Consider the following 22,085-nt stretch of genomic DNA (forward strand, 5'->3'; position numbering starts at 1 on the left):
ACGTCTCGGTTAGTACAGCAATGTTAGCATCGCATGTGCCAGTGGCAGATCATATAGCATGGCACTTCTTCTATTAAACGTCTTATATTAGTGAAAGGATATACAAGTTTGATAAGTTTTGTTCATGACCCCTCTGCAGCTGCTAAACAGGGACAGATCCGCTATCCGCCCTAGAGTCAGCTAGATTACGGGGGGGGGGGGGGGGGGGGGCAATTTCGTGACCTGGCCTAGATCATGGTCGTACACATAGCACTTGTCATTTAAAAATAGTTTATTATGGTTTAGCTATAAAGTGGACTCTTGAGCTTTCCAAAACTCAATTAGCTTCCTCCTCCCCGAGCAAGTTGCAAATGAAAAGTTCTCACTGACACCAATTTTAATGAATTTCAGCTTTGCTCATAAACCAAAACCTGCATCTTTCACTTAAAGAGGCACTGCAAGGAAAACAATTTTTTTTTCAGGGCATAGATGAGGCACATACTTTCTAAAATATATTTGCAAGAAAATATTTTTTTTGCGCAATTCTTATACGTGGTTAGACGCAATTTAGGTGGAGATCACAGCCTGCTCTAAGCCCGCCCACAGAGTTGTGGCCCCGCCCATTGCTACTAGACTGGCTTGGCTGCTCGACCGAACAGGCTAACAAGCGTATACTGTCTCCCTTTAGCGTCATCCGGTGTTTCTAGTCGGAAAGTCACACCGCCTGCTACTCGTGTGAGCAAATCAGCGGCAGCCTTCGGCATCGTCTGCTATTTCACCACCGTCTTATCTTCGTCTGCGATGCCGTGAGACGCAGACACGATATATGCTCATAGACGGAGACACGATATATGCGTCGAGCTGCGCGTCGACGTACGTTTTCGCCTCCATCCTTCTGCTATTCATGCCCCGTCTAAAAACTTCTGCAGCGCTCAGAAGTAACGGCCGTGAAAGCGGCGTTCAATCGTTCCATCGTGCACAAGCCACGGTCCAATACAAGTGTCTGTCAGCGTCTATTAATGTGCGTACTAAGTGACCGAGAGGACTAAACATATTGACAAAATAAAAATGCAGTCTTTCTAGCATTACAGTTCTTGTTATTTTTTTTTTTTTCGTATGGTATTCTCGAGCAAAGTGAGTGAGCGTCATGACGCACAATTAAAACGCGACGTACGTACAAATATTTGCTTCCGTAGACCAGGCGCACTGCAAAGCTTGAAAGCTTGAATTTCGAGGCGCAATGACGGAAACATACCTAGACAAACTTGATGCGAGCCGAACCCCCAATTGGCTCCAACCAAATGACTCGCAAATTCTTACCTTTGTACGTATCCTGTCGGTATTGAAACCATGGTCGCAATTACGACGGTTGCACAATTCGCAGAGAAGCGGGGCCGCTTTTACGGGACCCAAAATTTTTATTCAGCATCAACAAACGCAAAGAAAGAAATCAAGTCAGAGCGATCAAAATAGTTGATTTGGGACGCTAAGCTTAGGCCAGTACCTCTACGAAAACAAGCATCCGCACAACGCTTTCGAAGGCTCGTACTTGCGGCAGTTTGTTGCAAACTACGTCGGTTGAGATCTTCCTCTAAACACCTGTGTAAACTCAAAACCACTCGCACTCATAAAAATTTACGGGCTCAAGCAGCTTCGCTCGTTCAGCACTCCGCAGACGCCGGCAGCCATGTTTGTTTAAAGGCTATAGGCTCCTTGCACTGGCGTCACATCGCACACTTTTGAACACCAAGTAAAAGGAGGAGAGGGAAGCTGCTTTTGTAAGAATTTTGAGTGATAGGTTAATCTTCTCTAATCTTCTGGGCGGAGAATAGCGACGCCTGTACAAATCCGGGAGGCACAAAGGAGGATCCTGATAAGAGGGGAGCTCCTTGTTTCCCTTTTCTCTGGAAAGCTTCGGAAATAACGTCATGTGCAAGGAGCCTATAGCCCACATGGTGCGCTTCTCTCCGCGTCTGCGCTTTGACGTCACTTCCGGCGCCGGGACGAAACGCAACGTTTTTTGGCGCTTTCCGACGTATCTGCAGGAACCAGATATTTTGCGTCCAGGCGTCGCGTCTCCCGCCGCGTCCAGCAGGCGACAACCAATGAACGGCCGTGTTAGGCTCGTTGCAAGGAGCGTTTAAATTTCTTCACAGTTTTCGAAACTGTAGAACTGTTGTACGCCACGGACCTTGCGAAAATGGCGGTAAACAACGAACGCTTAATTAGCGAAGTAGAAAAGCGTCCTCCACTCTGGCAGGCGACATGTAAAAAATACAAGGATACCAAGAAAAAGCTGCAATTTGGAGTGATCTCGGGGATCTTCTTCTGCCGGGAGAGAAGGATCGCCGTAAGTCCTAACTTTCACCAAGGAATGGTGCCCACCTCAATCTGAGTTTTTTTTTTATTTTAGCGGGCACATTCCAGGAACGTTGGAGGTCCCTTCTGAACAAGTCGGTGCGCCTGCTGCGTGGCATGAGAAAGTCCTGGACCAGTGGCGCCGGCGCAGACCACGTGGAAGACCCGATGGCGTGGCCACACTTCGAACAAATGTACTTCGTGCGAGATAGCCTGGAGCATCGAAGGTAATGCGGCCTGCACTGTGAATTCTCCGATAGTGTTCTTCGATTAAATTATTTGATAGCCGTCCAGGCTTCGCTGTCCCCATAAAGTAGATCGCCACTTATAGATTCCACGTGTACATGCTTCTGGTATGGCCCTTCGGTCTTTCTGCTATCATCGTCATCTGTCTGAGTGCAAATCAACATTATCATTATTATAATTACGCAATTTTACCGCGCTTTTATTGACGTTCTGATACACTAAGTTCTGAGTAGCTTTGGAGCTGCGTAGTAGCTGTGCCGATCGAACATTTCGGCTAGCATAAGCTTCCTGCACAATGTGAACTTTCAACTGGTTATTGCTCAGTGTGATGAAAGGTACAGGAAGAACGAAATAGAATCATACTATTATTAGAGGTTCAAAAATGTGTAAATGACACTGCACTTTGTTTAGCAGTGTGCAGAGACCTATGATCATTTTCCATGCTAACTCAACGAAATCTAGTGAAGCGATTGACACGATGAATTACTGCACTAGTGGGTCACTTCTTGGACCTTACATTGGCAGTTTCGCCCCCACCCGAGCCGAGAGCCTACCCTTTCCCTAGCCGAAAATTCCTGGCTATGGCCCTGGTGTATGGCACTGAATGTTTGTTTTATTAAAGTAATTTTTTTCTCCTTAATCAACAGCACACCAGGAAACATGAAGACATCTAGCAATGACGACTTCATCCGTCCAGTGCAGGAGGGAAGCTATTTAGACAAAAATCCCGCAGCTGATGGGCTCGAGCCGGAGGCATGCAATGTCGAAGTCTATGAAGTAAACGAGGAGTGCCATTCTGGGGGGTGAAAAGCCTGTTCCCTTCAGCGTCTACCAGTTGCGCTACTAACGAGCCCCAAGATAAAAATAAAAAGAGCAATCCTGACCCGCTCTTGACAGAGCTCCAATATGGAAGTACTAGTGTTACTTTTCCCTATCGTTGTGCGATCTATTGCAATCTATTCATCCATCCAAGGTGTTAAAAATGCGTAAAAACATCCTGTAGGCAATTGACAGCCAGGAGTAGATAAGTTAGTCCTGTTTCAGATGGTTTTTTTTTTTCAGTAATCCCGCCGTTTTTCGCTAGGTGGCATCGGGCCAGATCAATCCCAGCAATCCCGTATTTCAGCTCGAAGATCTATAAATTGCCCCGTCTGTGGTGAGACTTAGCGCTGCCAAGAGGGTACCTGGTTTCATTTTGTTCTATTTTTAATGTTTAAAATCTACTGGGGGTGCAATAGTGGAATGTACCATTCACTGCATTTAGTCTACGATTGCAGGGTATTTACAGACATGAGGCTGTTGCGCGCAAAACATTACAATGTGTACAACTTTGTTTTCTGTTTTGGTAAGATTGCTGCATAGCACATTGGGCCCAAGCAATGTTTTCGGACTAGTAACTATATCTAATTTCCAGGAATGCAAGTTGTCAAGACATCGTATTTTATGAGTTTCACTTTGATTACATGTACTTCGTACGTTGTTACTGTTACCATTATATTTCGTGGATTCTGTACTGTTGCAGCAGGCAATTTACAGAGATGTGATACGTTCAAGTTATATCTATATACAGAATATTTATTAAAGAATTCATATACACTGATGCAACTAGAGCAATACAAATTTCAAAACAAAGAATGTGAGAAATATGTAAACTTGATAAGTTGCCGTGAATCAAGATACCTACAGCATTTACCAAGTACCTTCAGACAGTAACTACTAATGAAGCAATGTGATAGAAACATAATCGGGATTTCGTGCTGCGTGTAGTCCTCAAGTCTTTGCTCGGGGCACTCGATGGCGTTGCCGTCTCACTTTTCCTAACTGGGCTCGCTTTTTGGCAATATCCCTGACAAGCAGCATATGCTGTCAGGGATATTGCCAAGCATATCTCGAAGCATATCTCTGTCACCCCAGTCACCATGGTATAGTACGACTTTAAAGAGGTTGTCAAATAAAAAGAAAAGGCTATTTCGTTCTGCTAAAATGTCGAACGATGATCAACGCTGGGCAATATATCACCTTGCTGCCGCGGAGTACAAAAAAACAGTGGAGGAGGCGAAAGCCACTTTTTTCAACAGTACACTACCATTCATGCTAATTAATAATCCCAGGCAATTTTGGAAAGTTATTAGCCCCAGTCACAGTCAGGACGTAGCGCTCAGGGATAATGACGGAGTTGAAGTTCAAGGTGATTTGTGCTCTTTTGTATTGAATGATGAGTTTGCTAAATCCTTTTCACTACCTATTACCTCTGACCATCCGGTTCTCCCAGTTTGTATCTGCAAATGAATCCAGTCATTGTTGATTGCGAGGGTATTGCGAATATTATTGAAACCCTAAAAATATCAACTTCAGCAGGCATCGATAATATTAATACTAAGTTTTTGAAAAATACTAAAATGTATTCAAGCATCATCTTATCAAAACTGTTTACCCAATCACTTGAACAACAGATACTACCTAGAGACTGGAAAGTGGGGAGGGTGATTCCTCTCCACAAAGGCGGTGATAAACATAATCCTTTGAATTTCCGTCCGATCTCCTTAACAAGCATCCCATGCAAAATACTTGAGCACGTAATATATTCCAATCTTATTAACTTTCTGGACTCGAACTCTTTTTTTCACCCAGCACAGCATGGTTTTCGAAAATTCTATTCATGTGAAACACAACTCCTAACTTTTACCCATGACCTTCACGTCGTTCTCGACCGGGGTTCCAGGACAGATTGCATATTCCTTGACTTCTCCAAAGCCTTCGATAAAGTACCCCATGTACTCCTTCTCCATAAACTTCGTAACTTAAACATAGATAACAACATACTCAATTGGATAGAATCGTTCTTAACAAATCGTTTTCAATTTGTTTGCGCCAACGGAACTAACTCATCATTATCAAGTGTTAACTCTGGTGTTCCTCAAGTTTCTGTGCTCGGTCCACTACTATTTCTTATTTATATTAACGATCTTCCTACGCGTGTTTCCTTTTCCATCAGCTTGTACGCTGACGACTGTGTCATTGATAAAGAAATTATTCACGATTCTGACATTTCTGTTCTTCAAACTGATATAAACAACGTCACACAATGGTGCTCAGAATGGCATATGGAACTCAACACATCTAAATGTAGATCTATGAGAGTGCCCAGGCATAATAACACTTGTCCATCCTACAACATCATTAACTCCCCCCTACTTTCTGTTACTTCCTATAAATATCTTGGTGTGCATCTAACCAATGACCTTTCCTGGAATTTACATGTCGAATATGTCACTAATAGCGCTAATCGCTTACTAGGTTACCTTAAATGAAACCTTTCGCTTACTCCTGTTTCATTAAAGCTTCTACTCTATAAGACTTTAGTCCGTACTAAACTGGAATATGCAGCCTCAATCTGGGACCCCGGTATCACCCTTTCATCCGCTGTTGAGTCCATACAAAATCGTTCCGCTCGTTTCATCCTCTCGAACTATCATCGCACATCCAGCGTCACATCTATGAAAGCATCCCTTTCCTTGCCTAACCTCTCTCTTCGCAGGAAAATATCCCGGCTTTGTCTTTTTCAGAAGATTTTTCACTCTAATCCAACACTTCGTCAAACATTATTCTTAGAACCATCTTACATTTCGCTACGAACTAATCACCATCTAAAAGTGGGCGTCCCCTAGTGTAACACCTCATCTTTCAATGCCTCCTTTCTCCCTCAGACCTCAATAGATTGGAATCGCCTTCCTGCACCCATAGTCTCGATAACTGATGCTACTGATTTTAAAATTGCCATTACTAAGTTTTTTTATGTTCAATAACTTTTGTTTTACGTCATGCCTTATGTATCGTTATACTCATATGTTTCCGTTAAAAAAAAAAAAACCACTCCTCTCTGTAATGCCTTCGGGCCCTGAGAGAACAATAAATGAAATGAAATGAAATTCCCCGATTTTTCCCGGTAATTAAAATTTCCCTGACAATTCCCGTTTTTTTCCGGTCAGTAGACACCCTGAGAAGTGTTGCTCATAGTACGATTATTGATGGAAGTGTTTCCAATATTTGTGCCAGATGAAGTTCAGTTTCGGTTAGAACATGGTCAACATAGCCTGAGAACCTCCTAACATATACTTCAGTTTTAAATAGAACATAGAAATTGTCTTCAGTCTCCTTTTAAGACTGTTCATTCACTCAGATTTCGTCAATTTAGCAAGGTTGTCGTAGTGCGAAGATTTTTATTAATCTTTACTCCAACTTCGATCTATAGCAGTTACCAAAATATGCATTGCACCACAATTTTCTGTCAGGTGGTTTGATTGTGCGGCATGAACCATGGCGTGAACCTACCGAGCTTGACTGAGTCTGTAGTTGTAGGCCCTTCTCTTATCAGCAAGACCTTTCGCCGGATATGGGCGGAAAGAGTCAGTGCGAAGCTGAAAGGTCTCGTCGCCCACAAATGCATAAAGTGCCAGGTGTGGCTTTTGACACCCTGGGAGCGCCCCCAGCTTCGGCAGGTTGAGTGTGCCTTGATTCAGGCCCTGACCAATCTCGGAGGCCTTGAAAATGCCGCCATCACTTTGTCGTCCCTCTGCACCGTCGTCAATAAGCACAAACTTGTACTTGCTGTCTACCACAGCCATCAGGACTATATAGTAGGTGCCCTGAAACAAGAGTAGGCAAATTTAGTTTATCATAGCGTTCACTGTAAGGACAACATCACCGAGTCCCATGATCTTAGTTTGCAACACCTTCAGGCTAGACAAGCCTTTTAGACTGCCCCCTCTTAAATTAAACTTAATGCTATACTTTATCGTCTATGAGCTTCCCATAAAACATTTCGATGACTCGGTTTGAGGTGGAATACCGTCCAAACCACAACCGGCTGACAGAAACATTCATTGATCAAACACGTTACACCTCTACTATACAAAAAATACTGGAGCGACGAAGGAACAACGCGGAACCATCGGACCTCCAAAACAAGGTCATTAATTCATGCGGGAAGAGTTCACTTAAAACAAAGGGTCGTATGTAGGTTCATTCGAGGATCGGGGCAAAGCGGGCAGGGGGTCTTCTTGTTACACCACCGCCCATGGCTAGGGAAAGATTCGCGTGATTCATACATGAAGTCAAGATAGAGGGCAGGGTGCGCGTTCCTTCTTTTCTTTTCGCGGTCTTGAGAAGGCAGATGATTCACCACCGCCGACAGTGCACCGCTTCTTCTTTGGTTTGGGCTGCATGTCCTGCTACATACAAAGTAGGAAACATTTAATCTTCGTAGGCTCGTCTTCTTTCCTGTAGAACTTGAATAACTTCGCGCGGTTCCTCCCTTGTGACGAAACGAGCGTAGCGGCGCACGATCCAGCGTCAACAACGTGAGTTAAGCCTACTCGTACTGGTCGCACTCCGGCCGACTTCGATATCTTGCCGAGAGTAGCCGAGAGCAGCAGACGACAGAAAATCTCGCGCCTTCTCGTCGCAGACGCGACGCTCCGAGAGCAGACGAAAAGACGGCCGCCGTTGGCAGAGGTGGATGCAAGCAGACTTGTACACGTTACTGAAAAATTGTAAGGAATTACATTTACAATTACTCAAGGCTAAATTGTAATTTTTTACAATTACAATTACTCTCTCATAAAAGTAAGTTACCGTTACTCCCAAAAGTAATCCGTTACTTTCGTGGCGTTACTTTCAACAATATTTTCTTCAATTAAGAAACAAAAGGAAGAAGGTTATTCAAGTTCTTACTGTTGCCACCTGTCCCATTTATTGACCTTCAGTATTCTGAGCAATGGCTGGCACTTGAAAGTCTTGTCAGACATATATTGCGTCATTTCTTACTGAAGACGTCGACTGCTACGCGGAACACCATTTGAACTAAGTCACTGGATGGGATTGCCGTATTGTGCCTCACGAATATTTAATTCGCTGCATTCAGCTTTTTCAGCGAAGCAATGGAAGTACTATTTAGCTCGAAGATAGGGCAAAGCTTCATCGTTGCAGCCGTTGCCTGATATTCGAGTCTTACTTGAGTTGGTAACAGTGAGGTGATAATTAAATAATAAATAAGGTGTGGCTCGATATTCCTCTTTCTTCGGTTCTGAACAGGTCGAGCCTCGGTTGAGGCGCATTGGTGAATAAGAAAACGTTTTTAAGATATCAATATAAGTAATAGAAAAAAAAATAATCAGAACGTCGGTTAAAACAAGGAAATGCAAATGCACGCTTGCCATGTGTACCTTTCTTGATGCCGTTCAAAAACGCAAGGAGCACAGACCGATTGCAGTTTACTCCGGTTTTCTCCAGATAGACTTCCGCTGCTGCCACGGGCAGCAAAGGGCAGAAAACTGAGCCACACCCGAGTATCACTCTCTCCTCAAGTCCAGAATCTCAAGTCTACGTCAGCCACCATTATGTTTTATTTTTAAAGAACTCTGCTTGAGATAAGATGCGTCGTGCTGGGATACAAACAGCGAAAAAAAAAATGAAGACAATAGACCCTTTCCGAAATTCAGTCTGGCCACTTTGATCACTATCATCATCATCCGAAAAATGGCATATGTGCCATACCAATGGCGGCTTTCTATTTACTGATGAAGGCGCATGTTGAAGATACTCCTAAGCTGAGGATTCGAGGCACGTTGCGAAGCCGGAATTGAATGCAAGCGCTGCGTAAGCGTTCATTTCACTAATTCGGGCCCAGTGAACTTGTTAGTGGCACAAAATCGACTTCGAAACCCCTTGACTTATAGAACTTTATCAAGGCGTTTGTCTGGGCTGGCCCATCGTTCTGACTGGTTGCATCTTCGTGGGAATCGACACTGGAAGAGATCATCCAGAAAAACCTGTATAGCGAATAGTTTATTCTCGTCTGCCGTTGACATGCAAAAGTGATGGTGCCCGATAAAATACTGCAGGCTACGGGTTCATTGCCGCCATTCGTATGGCAAAAGTTAAACCGCCATTTCAGCCTCCGGATGGCACTGAATTTCGCAAAGGGTCTATTATTATTTTCGGAGTGATCGCAAAAAGCTGACTCATAAAAAGGTGACTGAGATGCGGAAAACCTGGCTGAAATTCACAAATAGAGTTGGCCAACCCTAGAAATTGAACCACAAAAAAGCAAGTAGCTTTCAAACAGGTTCAAATAATGTGAAAGAAGCAGAAAAAAATACATCCTGTTTTCTAAGAGAAGATGATAAGTGTGCAGCAACGAAGGAGGATGCTTGTGGCAATAGACCCTTTCCGAAATTCAGTCTGGCCACTTTGATCACTATCATCATCATCTGAAAAATGGCATATGCGCCATACCAATGGCGGCTTTCTATTTACTGATGAAGGAACATGTTGAAGATACTCCTAAGCTGAGGATTCGAGGCCTATACATTCTAGACGTTAGCACGTTGCGAAACCGGAATTGAATGCAAGCGCTGCGTAAGTGTTCATTTCTCTAATTCGAGCCCAGTGAACCTGTTAGTGGCACAAAATCGACTTCGGAACCCCTTGACCTATACAACTTTATCAAGGCGTCTGTCTGGGTTGGCGCTTCGTTCTGACTGGTTGCATCGTTGTAAGAATCGACACTGGAAGAGATTATCCAGAAAAACCTGTATAGCGAAAAGTTTATTCTAGTCTGCCGTTGACATGCAAAAGTGACGGTGCCCGATAAAATACTGCAGGCTACGGATTAATTGCCGCCATTCGTATGGCAAAAGTTAAACCGCCATCTCAGCCACCAGATGGCACTGCATTTCGGAAAGGGTCTATAACGGCTTCACACATTATCACATCCCTTTTAGTGGATTTTAGGGCGGACGGAGCGTTGTCTCGTGTTGTGACATTATGAAAATGGTCGTAGTCACTGTAAACCGAGAAGGGCACTGTTAATTATTGTCTGTGCACTTACCGCCTCCAGCTTCTCGAAGAGGCATACAATCACTTTGTGTCCTCCTCCCCCCGCCTTCGATCGCAAAGAAAAAAAAAAAAGACTAAAAAATGCGGATATAACTTGCTCCCCCCCCCCCCTTTTTTTGTAGAGATGTTTATTTGGACTTTTGGACATTGCTGTTAGGGTGTAAAAAGAAAATAGATTCAGGGGCTTGGTGTTGCAAAAAAAGGCTTTACAGAACTGTAGAGTGCCAAGCCTCCCTTTGCGCTGGCCAATGCGCGTGAGAGTGTCACTGCGCTTAACTTTACCCATAGCCTCCTAGAGGAGGCTATGCTTTACCAAAATAAAAACGACCTTTTCTTTAGAAAGGGGGGGCTGGTTCTGAAAAAAATGTAACGGATTACAAGGAAGCCGTTACGTAAAAAATGTAAGGGAATTACTTTAAAATTACTCAAGAAAAGATGTAATTAATCCGTTACTAAATTACCGATAAATGTAAGGGATTACAAGTAATTCCGTTACTTGTAACGGATTACGTACAAGTCTGGATGCAAGCACCTCGTGTTTTCCGCTACCGCCGAATTCGCTTCGGCGTCAGCGATTTGTTCGCAAGTGTGAACGCACCAGTCGACGGAGTATAAAACTATAGCTCTCAAGTTTTTGAACAACGCCTCAGGCGAGCAACATCGGATATTTTTAGGTCGCGTTTTCACTGTGCGTAGCGTTGGGTCCTTTAAAACTCTCTGTTAGTGCGCATGAACCTTGAGCAGACGCCGGGGGAAGTTGTCAGACGCTAGTTTACCCCCGTGGAAGGTATACGTGATGCGACGCTTGGGCGCCACTTTACGTCAGCATTAAATGGTCGCGTCTCGCGGACGCTAGCGGAAGCGCCTCGTTTCTGGTCGCGTCTCGTGAACGCTACAGCGCCCCCTGGCCGAGAGAAACAGGCCTATTCGGTTCAGGCACGGGAGCGGAATCCAGAGTGGAAGCGAAAACGGCATGAATATCATCAGAATCGTGCTCAGGGGGCAGCTCAGAAGTGACAACGGCGACACAATTATAGCGAATTACGGGAGCATCGTGCTGCTGCAACACCTTGTTACGTAAGTTACGTCACTGCTCCTAGGCCAAGCGAGAAGAGCCAATAGAGGGTTTTCACCGCCGAGCATCTGCGACGATGCTGACGAAGCACTCCGGATGGCCCGGAGAAAGACTTTCTTTTTTGCTTTTCTTTTTTAATACTCCGTCACATTTGTTGCGTTCGGCCTAAGCGTCCAAAATGGAATTTTGTTTTGTTATGCATTGTACCGACGTAATCTAATGAAAACAATAATAAAAATATAAGATAACGCGACGTGACGACGCAATTTTATTGGTGGCAGGTGGCTCGGGAACGAAGAAAAGCCACACATTAAGGGCGCACGATAGGACAACGCAGAACTATGTTGGAAATGCGGAGTCACGACGCCTGGGCGTATTCACTGCGTCCGCCGTCGACCAGAATCTCTAGTGTTTTCGAGTGTGCGAATGTGAAGATCATTTCTCTATATGGTGTTGTCTGCCGTGGTGTCGGAAAAATTATGCCGGAGAATCGAAGGTTCACATATTCTCTTTCCCCACCAACGAGCAACAGCGTATTCATGGAATGAGGCCATTCATGAGAAAGCAGTTCAAGTTGCGAGCTCTTCAAAGGTATGTTGGTTTGGCATATTTTTGTGTTGCAACGTGAGCTACACTGGCCGAGGTTGTGCAGTTTCGCGTGGCTCTTAAAGAGCCGTGTTGCACAAGCGCGAGGAGCAGTGACGTCACACGGCGCACAGCTGGCGCGCCGGAGCCGCCGCCACCGCGCGCGCCTCGCCGGTCTGCGCATTCCAGAGGAGTGACGTCATAGCCGTGGCAGACGCTCTGGCACCGCCGCGTGCCCAGCTGTGTGCATCCGTTGTGCAGTAGCCAAGTCTGACGCTGCACCGGAGCCGTTTCATAGCGCCTCTCATTTTGTGCGCATAAGCTCACGCTACGTGTATCCTGGCATAGCCGAGCGGAGTCACCGCAATTTTTATCCTGTCGCTTTTGCACTTCCGAATTGTCAGTGTGCCCAGAATGGCGACAGTACAGCACACAATTCCGCTTTTTCGTATTCTCTAGGAGGCATAGCTATTTTTAGAACGAATTACCACTTCGAAAGTGTCTTGAAATATTTCTTTTTTTGGTTTTGGCATGCGAGTCACCTTCGCAGTGTATTTTGCTTTTTTTTAATTTTTTATTTAACATCATCGACTATGATTTAGCAGCGCTTTCGTCCAAGACACCTATTCTGACAAACGTAGCTGGATACTTCGCCTTTGTGACTGTGAAAACATTTGAGTGCGAGTAATGCAGAGAACATTTGGTTTTGGAAAAGGCACCTTCTCAGGATGCATGCACTGATTTATCATCTGACAGATCCTTTATATTGAGGGGGCCTGCACCTTTCAACACAACCGGTCGTCATTGTGGTAATACATGCTCAACTTGTTGTGCACAAGCTTATGTCGTCCGAGCACATCACTCAGTTCTTGTGGTTACGTGATCAACGAGAAGTTGTAAGGTACCTGACAATAGCTACGCAGCTAGAGTTTGGAGAGTTGAACACTTGTGGCAAGAAAATGGACAAATATTAGTCAGAACAATGTCTGCAAATAGAAAAATGATCCCTAAGGCATAATGCAAGGTCTGCTCCTGCTAAAAAGCAACTGTCTGTTTTCCCCAAAAGCTAGCACTGTTTTCAAAACAAATTGTGAAGGAACCACGACTTCTCTGTAGACCGACACACGAAAACCCGAAAGGGATTCAACAAGGAAGTTGTCACATGAGACGAACTATACATTTTGTCAAAATCATTTATTACATGATGGCCATCTGACACGTAGTCAGTAAGTCAAAGATGTGGGTGTCATTTACATGTTTCACCCTGTTTTCCACTTTGTTAATACTGTGAACATGACACAAGCCCCTAGACTGCAGGCAGAAAAACGACACGAACACTAAAAGGCCTTGAGACCTACGTTCGTCGTATTTTGCCTGCAGTCTCGGGGTTAACGACATGTTTAATCTAAACCAGCTTGCTTGCGGCCTAACATTCACTTCATTAAAACTATGTTTTTTTTTTTATTTTTAAATAAAACAAGTGACTCCTTAATTAACGAGCCGACACTTATTTTTGTGCTGTATAAATACAGAAGCGGCCCTCTTACCAGTGGTGGGAGGTCGAGAGCGTACTGTTACTTTTACTGCATCATTCGGGAAACTACCTGTAAGGCGCGAGGCGGAACCTACTATTTCACATATTTTCTAGTTGCGTGGTAAGCATGTACGTCAAAATTAGGTTTCATATTAAAATATTTACGGTTGCAGAGCAACGCTTTGGTTTGACAAAAGAGGTTAGGTCAAATTAGCGGCGAAAGGTTATTGCCGCTAATATATATCTCGTGCGTTTTCAACCGTCGTAACTTAATAGACGAAATGTAGAATTTAGAGTTGTTTTATGATCTTCTAATCTTTAAAAGACTCTTATCAGAATTTTTTCGTCGTTGTCACGCACGGGCTAGTGCCATTGGGCATTAAACAAAAGAAAATCAGTTAAATTGAACGCGTTACCTGTTCAGGCGGCCCGGCCGAGCCTTCGCGACCTAGACTCAGCCGCCATGTTTGTTTGGTGGTGGCGCCCCCTATAGGTCGCTGGAGTCGCAAATATGAACTCGAATTTCTTTCTCTCGGGTTTGTGTTTTCTGTGTTTTCCATACTCCGTTTCTCTTAAAATCCAACCGCAGCCCGGGCTACAACCCGGCGGAGCCAATCAGGCTGTGCAAAAAGTGCTTCGTCACGGCGCTCGTAATTTTTCAGCGTTTCACATCACCTATTAAGTCTATGACGCTCAGTAAATGCGCCGTGATCCTGCACTTTTAAAGTAAATCGGTGTATACAACCTTTGACCACACTCTGATTAAAGATACATCAAAGTATAAAGTGCAACCTCAATTAGCGATGTCTATCCGATGCCAACTTGCCGTTTTGAATTTGTGCACACTGCCGCAAAAAGCCCGTTGTGGAGTTCTGCAGAATTGCCGCAGCGGCATTGCACTGTGCACTGTTACCAGTCCGCCTCGTCAGCGCTTCCCTGTTTGCATAAACCAGTCAGTCGAAGCCCAAGTCGCTTGCGAGAATCGCACTCAGCGCATTTTCAACAGAAACAAGAGGGAAACGCGTAGGGCAATTAGGAGAAGGCCAGCGAATAAACCTACCCGTTAAACAAATTAAAAGAACAAAAAAAAAAAAAGAGGCACGAATGCGCGTTTCTTTTCGCAAAACAATAAAAATAAAAAATACTGCGACAGAATTAGGTTAGATAGCTTAACGTTAACCTCAACGAACACACAGAACCAGAAAGACCTCTCAATTACCCTTTCACTGTACTCTCCAGCTTTTTCTTAGCAAACTTCGTGGCTTGGGCTAATTAATTAGAGCAAAAGAAGCTATAGCATAACCCTCTTAACTAATTTCGAAAAAAAAAATTTGTAGAGTAATTGTCAGAGTGTACTTTTAAACCAGTCCAGAGTGTCCTTTTAAACCAGTCCAGAGTGTACTTTTAAACCAGTCCAGAGTGTACTTTTAAACCGACGATTTACTTTAAAAGTGCAGGGTAGGAATGCCCATTAGCGTCGTCACTCGCTGAAGCAGTAATTTAAACTATTAATTGTCTCTTAGAGTCGACTTTCCGAAGGGAGGGTGCCGGTCAGGATGGTGACGACCGATGATGATGTTCGCCCGATGGAAGTCCCTCGGGAAATTGAATAAGAAAAAAACAAAACAAAAAACTAAAAGTTGTTCGATCCCGCTGGACATATTACGACGTTGGTTGGTTTACAATGGCCAGTGTGGCCCCCTTTATTTCAAAATAAAAGGACAAGTCAACAGTAATTTACATGACAAAACTCCCAAAATTAAAACCCATATTGTAGTCCCCCAGTCTCAAGAGCCGAATCTCTCTGATCTCAAAGGCCGAATTCCTCCGAGAATCCTCTCGGCACCCCTTTTCTAAACTTGTAGGGGCCTACTTTCCCTCCAGCGACGGGCCAATCACTTCAAATTTGCTGTCAACATGACCCCCCTCCGACACCTCAACAGTCAAACCCAAATTCCATGTAGAGTCACTACATGCTTTCGTCGCCGCCTGGCTGGCGCCACCCAGTTAAGTTATTGCGACGATTAAAAGCGAAGTTCTTACACTACGCGGCGAAATACACCGGGCACAAGCACACCCGCTTAAAAGCCACAAGTGCGGACAGAAGCCCAAGACGCGGGTGTTCCGGCGCCCCAAACTGAAACCCAATCCGTTTGTTAATGACCGGGGTCCGACTCTTCTCCACCGAGCCCCGCGGCTGCTCGAAGCCCGCCGCGCGTAGGAGAAAAAGAAGACTCCCCGTTCATGCTCCCACCCCCTGCCGCGGGTCTGTGAGCAAACACCCAAAATTGAGGACACAAACATAGGCAGATAAAAAAAAAAAACAATGCCGACGCAACTGTAGAAAGATACACTTTTCTAAAGCAAATCTTACTTATTTCAAATAAAATCCTGCGTTACTTAACACTTAGCATCATTAAAATAACGGTGTTATATATACTTTGCCTTACTTGAAGATTGAATACAGCGAAAGCTACGGGCCGACAGGGGTAATTACGAGTATATTAAAAACCACGCAGCTCGTTGGCGTTTCTTCGACGTGTGTATTAGCGCATCTTGCGCGCGCGCATTTGCAACTTTTTGCAAAAAGTGTATTCTCTCCAACCGGCTACCATGAACCACTACTAGAAGCAATGCGTTAACATTTTCTGTAACGTCCTAACGTACTCGTTAAAATAATAAACAACTACTTATTAAGGTAATTTAGTTCTTATTTTACTGCATTGCCTAAAAAAAGCCTGTTGCTCGCTACTTTGAAATACAATTGAACACGCCTTTTAGGGCGGGGGTCTTACGGCCCGAACCATAACACCGGCAACAGCTGTGCTAACGATCCTGTCTCAGGTGCAAATGTCGCGCCTGTGCGCGTTCCACGTATTTGCTTATTTTTGCAAATAAATGGCCAAGTAATCATCACTGTCCTAGTGCAAAAGGTGACATGCATTTGCCAAAACCTAAAGCACAAAGAAAAAAACAAATAAGTGCAAATTGATATTTTCAAAGGCATGCTGCTACGCATTCCAAGTTTCTAGACTAGTATTGCATCCAAGTGTCTTTTTTTTATGAATAGATCAAGGACTCGTGTGGTTTTGTACTTCAGTTTTTTTCCTTAATTAGTTCACTCGCATTCTTTTAATATTTATTCAAAAAGTGCCTACTTCATTCGATTTTGAAGTGTCGTAACTCAGTTTGACATCATAAAGCTGCAAAGACATTTAAGGGCATGCTCCTGGTAAACATAGGAACCCAACATAATATATATATATATATATAAATATATATATATTACGCCAGCAGTTTTTTCGCAAACGCCAATTGATTATGATAAAATTTCAAAAATTGCCAGCACGCGTTCTTCGTTTTCTCACATGGCATTCTAGGATTTTTGTTTTAATTGTATGTTAGAGGAACTAGGCTGGTTCTTTATAGGGCTGGTTTGGTTGTAATTATACTCATATTTGTTTAAAAAAAATCATGGGAAAATTTTGAAGCTCGACTCTGTAAGCAAGCAGTCGGTTTCAGAGAAGAGGACAGCTATTTAAACAACGAATATTTATTAGAGCTTTTCTCATTTTAATTACAATGACCTCTGCTGCACTGTCATTGCGCGACGCAGCAGAGGCTGGTTGCACTATCTCTCCACGGGGCGCGGTACCTCCGGGGTTGAGATGCGCTCCGATAGCAAACCGAAACTTAAAAACTCGTCGATTTTGTGCGGTTTTTCAGAAACCCGTAAAATGTTTCGCGTGCCTTCTATCGTTCTGCAATTTGTTGATTTAGTGTTTTTCGATGATGCTGAGCGATTGTCTAATTTAAACCATGCCCTTAAACACAATAATAAAAAGTTAATTACGCAAAAATAATTAACAAACTAATTATCCCGGACTTTAATAATTTTATTAAATGGGCCCCTGGCCCAGGACCAAAACGCCGCAAGCCTTTTTTCGTTGCGATGAGTAGTTTTCGCAGGAGCGATTTGGCCTCTGTTCTCTGAAACACCCTACATAAATATAAGTAAAAAAGCCACCGAGGTTCAAACAAACTTGGATAGTTTAATCGGACGTTTCGGAGGGGGACCCTCCTTCTTCAAGCGTGACATAAAAGTGAATAGGGTTACATGATGGCCGAGATTCTCACTCGGAGAGGGAGAGGAGAAAGCAGTACACGAGAGGGGACGACAGAAGGCACAACATAACAACACAAATGCCCCCAAAAGTGACGGCAACAGCAATTATATTTGAAGTTAAGATTTACGGCAGGCGGAACACAACGGTGTCCCTATCCCCGAAAACCTCCCCGGTGATGGAACTGCGATGGCAGGGCCTCGGCTCCCCACAACTTGAAGATGTCATATATATATATATATATATATATATATATATATATATATATATATATATATATATATATATATTTAGTTAGTTAGTTGTGTGTGTTTGTGGGTGGGTGTTTTTGCACACATCTGAGGTAGTTATTGTTCATTAAATTCAGGGCAAGGGGATGGGAAAGAGAGCTGGCGAAAACTTTTGTCTGGAGCGGGAATCGAGCCCGCTTTAACACGGCAGGGCTGTCGCCACATCGCAACGTGCGGGTTTGTTATCGCCATATACTCTTCATTTAAAAGCGACTCTGCTTTCGTAGAAAATGCGATGTCTTCTCGCAGAGAGGGAACAGATTGGTCGCACTGTCAAAACAGTACGCCTGTCCAAATAAGTTCTGGGCACTGCACACTCTGCAAGAAACAGAAGCGAGTTTGGCTTTTCTCTTAGTTAAATATATGACTGGTCAGAACGTTACAGTCGACATAGTCGTTATCTTTAAAACGTGCAACGCTACTAGTTAACGGATTTTTTTTTTCTAAGAAAATTGTTTTTATTGCACATCTGTGACGAGGCCAATTCTATCCTCGAAAGAGCGGGCATGTTCACTGAACAATGGTACGAGCTGCCTCTGACCAAGAGGGTGCACAAAACAGACGGCAGTGGAAAATTCAGCTCGAAATGTTATGGCTTCACTTCACCATTAAATCTTCAAACAAACTAATATTTTCTAAAGTTAAAAAAAATGCCCAAGATTGCTGCTGCTACCCTTTCGCTTAAGAAGCACAACATAATGCCTACATAAGAATGTAAAGTTGGTTTTAATATGTTTTATTCAATATTCCCTTTAATACGACCTTTCATGCGTTAGTATGTTGCCTGGAACTGTTAGTTGCGTCCTTGAGTAAAATATCAAAGTTCTGCAATAGGAAGGCACTTTTTAGATTTGCCGGACCGCAGTGCTTTTCCATCTCACGAACAAAAAGCCGCTGTGACCTGGTGTCACTGGATTCTGGGAAAGGAGCGCCAAGTTCCCCGTATAGTCGCCATTTTGGTTCTTGAATTGAGGATTTTCCGCTTGTCCTTTTTATTCTTAGCGAGCCAAGCTAAATTCGATAGTGACGGGTAGCTTTATAGAGACGTTTCTTGTATACCGAGATTTTTCTATCAACATACAGGCGAAACAAACGTTCACCATTAGGTGGCTTCAATTTGGTTGGTTTCGTTTTAGACGTGCACGCGTTGCTGTTTCATGTCGTTTTCGCTTAATGTTGGGGTATGTATATTTCTTTCTTGCAGCACACAGCGAATAAAACAATTGTACTGAGCGACTTGGAGAACCATGAAGTGGTTTCGAGCCTAATTTGCGATCATTTTACGAACCCCATATGCGTCTGATTACGTCCGTTAATTTTGGCCCGTTTCGGCGGTGAAACAACTGCGCTGACGCACAAGGAGGATTACTATTGTCCATGGCCGTACCCACGGACAATAGTTTCTAGAAAAAAAAAAGAAAGAGTAATACAAGCTCTGCATTCTGGACACGCTCGTTGCCTGCTGCCGTGCAATTGGCTACGCGTGCACCAAGCGCTACGGAAGGTACACTCTTAGAGAGTGGGGTAAACATATTCCTCCTTAAATGGACGAACGAGTCTGACACATATGCTCCTTCAGAAACGAAGTAACCTTGCCCCCCTCAACAAGAGAGGAAAGTTCCTCCTCCGTCGATTCAGAGATGCATTTCAAAATGGCGGCTCCGAATCGAGCATCTATTGTAAGTCCTTCCGGCACGCCATCGACGTTCTACCAGTTCCACCGCAACGCAAAGAGTTCCGATGGTCACCGGACAGGGCGAATGCCTCCCGCTCACTGGCGGTCTGGCATTGCTTGCTCGGCAACACTCGGCATAAAAGCACCGCGTTGACCGCCTAGCAGCAACCAAGCCCACCCAAATCGAGCCGATGATTCTAGGGCACGATGAACACCAAATGAAAACAGAACACGATCTTCTCACGTCGATTATTTATTGGCCAATCCGGCTGCGCATGCAGGTGAGGAAATCCGCGCCCCGAATCCAATTTCGCGTCGTGAATAAACAAGAGATTTGCCGAAGCCCGTTCGTTCTCATGTTGTAATTCCTCCGTCGCAAATCCTACACAACAGATGTGGAGCACTAGGAACGATATATAATCCAACGCAATCAATACGGTGCGCCGAAGGATCCCCTACAACTCGCCAAACGTATACTACCGGCTGCCTCAGTGGAAAGAAAATACAAAGACAGTTTCACCGTTCATGGCCAGATGGCACATACGCAACAACAGACAACAGAACCTCTCATCGCTAACACCATTGCCTGCCGCAGAGGTATATATACCGTACGGATTTAAGGCACCTAGTTCCGCAATGACTGCCTAAGAAGGTATATTATTACAAATAAATTATTGTTCCCGCGCGAAAGCCTGCTCATAAGAACGTTTGAAACGTCCGAAGGCATACATCTCCAAGTATAATGTAAGCTTAAATAAGGTAATTATTTGTAATAGCCAAGAAACCAACCCCACCCGCCGGCACCTACAAAAAAAAAACAAAAAAAAAACGCGTGTGGGTGAGCTGGTGAGCGCTAATGCGTTCGCTTCTCCGCGTAGCAGCTCCGGATACCCAAACGTGCGACCAGAACGTCACGAACCAGGCTTGTTTTCTGGTGCTAGCCTACAGAAAGACATGAAGGAAGAGCTCTCGTCCTCACCGGTGTTAGTGAAGGACGGCTTTCTTTACTATGGGATAAAGTATAAACCGCATGTAAGCGATTATGCGGGCGCCGAGATAAGGGAAGGCGATCCGCTTTGCTGTCGCTCGGTCAGTCACGCGACAAGGCAAAAGCATGAAAGCGACGTTAGAAAGCGACCAGGGCGATGAGCGACGTTTTCTAAAAGTGCGAAAACCGAGCAACGCGACGAGCGACTATGAGAAATCTCCGTCGCTCGTCGCTGACTCTCGTCGCTTGTGGCGTCGCTCGCTAAATCGCGTACGTGCGGTTGAGCAATGAGGTGCGAGCGCGCGGATAGCTTTGATCGGTACTCATCGTGCATGAGGGTTCGAGTTTCTGTACCTTTGAATTGTCGTGGGGTATTACGGTGACGACGACGATCGCTTCAATTCTTCGGCGCGAAGTTCAGGTAAAGACCATTCCACTTAGCGCTCTCTGGGCGGCACCATTTTGTTCGACAGCAGTGCCCTCTCCATACATCCGGGAAATTCAGCGGGTTCGGAGGGGTAAAACGAGAGAGAGGGCACGCGCCCGACTCCGCTAGCAGACGACAAAACGGGAGGTTGCCATTCTCCATCTTTGGGCTGTATCGGCGGGCTGTACGGAACATCGAACTCTCACTCATGGCTGCCGTTGTGAAGTGGTTCGCGTTCTTAGAATAGTTATGGCTACTCCAAAATCAGCCTAGAGCTCTCAGTTGTTCTAATTCGGTAAATGATCAACTGACATATCTTTTTCTGTTACTTAAATAGCAGTTGAGTCAGCCGGCAGTGCTACCCTCAACTACTGCGTGTATTGCGGCAGGAGAGCACGTTTTTATTTATTATTTCAGACTTCCACTCATGGTCGCTAAAGGCCTACACAAGTACGAACTCTGTATAGTAAAAAGGGTACAGCCACCGGATTCACTTTTCGCCGGAGAGACCGACCAGTCTGACACAATTTTCTATATTTTTTGTTTTATTTGCACGCAGATAACAGCGCAATTGGACTCTGTTAGTCTTTTTATCTAGCATAGTTATCCACGATAACTGGCATACCAAAATCTGCGCATCTACGCTTGAAATTTCCAAAATGACGTGATTTTAAACAGAGTTTGTACGCCAGCCGGATGCTAGGTACTGCCCACTCGGCGGAGCAGACGACATGCGGGTGAGCAGGGGAGGGCATTTTTTTCACCTTTTTACTCTCTCTGCTATGACCCTAATGGAACGGTCTATAGCACTAAGCAAAATCGGTACCGCAGGTTCTCACGTCGTAATTTTCCACGTGGTTGCTTATCATGGCATTTCTAGAGGGATATTGAGTTAAGAAAACTAG

Source organism: Ixodes scapularis, unplaced genomic scaffold, assembly GCF_016920785.2.
Source record: "Ixodes scapularis isolate PalLabHiFi unplaced genomic scaffold, ASM1692078v2 PGA_scaffold8__174_contigs__length_109621045, whole genome shotgun sequence".
NCBI classification, from domain to species: Eukaryota; Metazoa; Arthropoda; class Arachnida; order Ixodida; family Ixodidae; genus Ixodes; species Ixodes scapularis.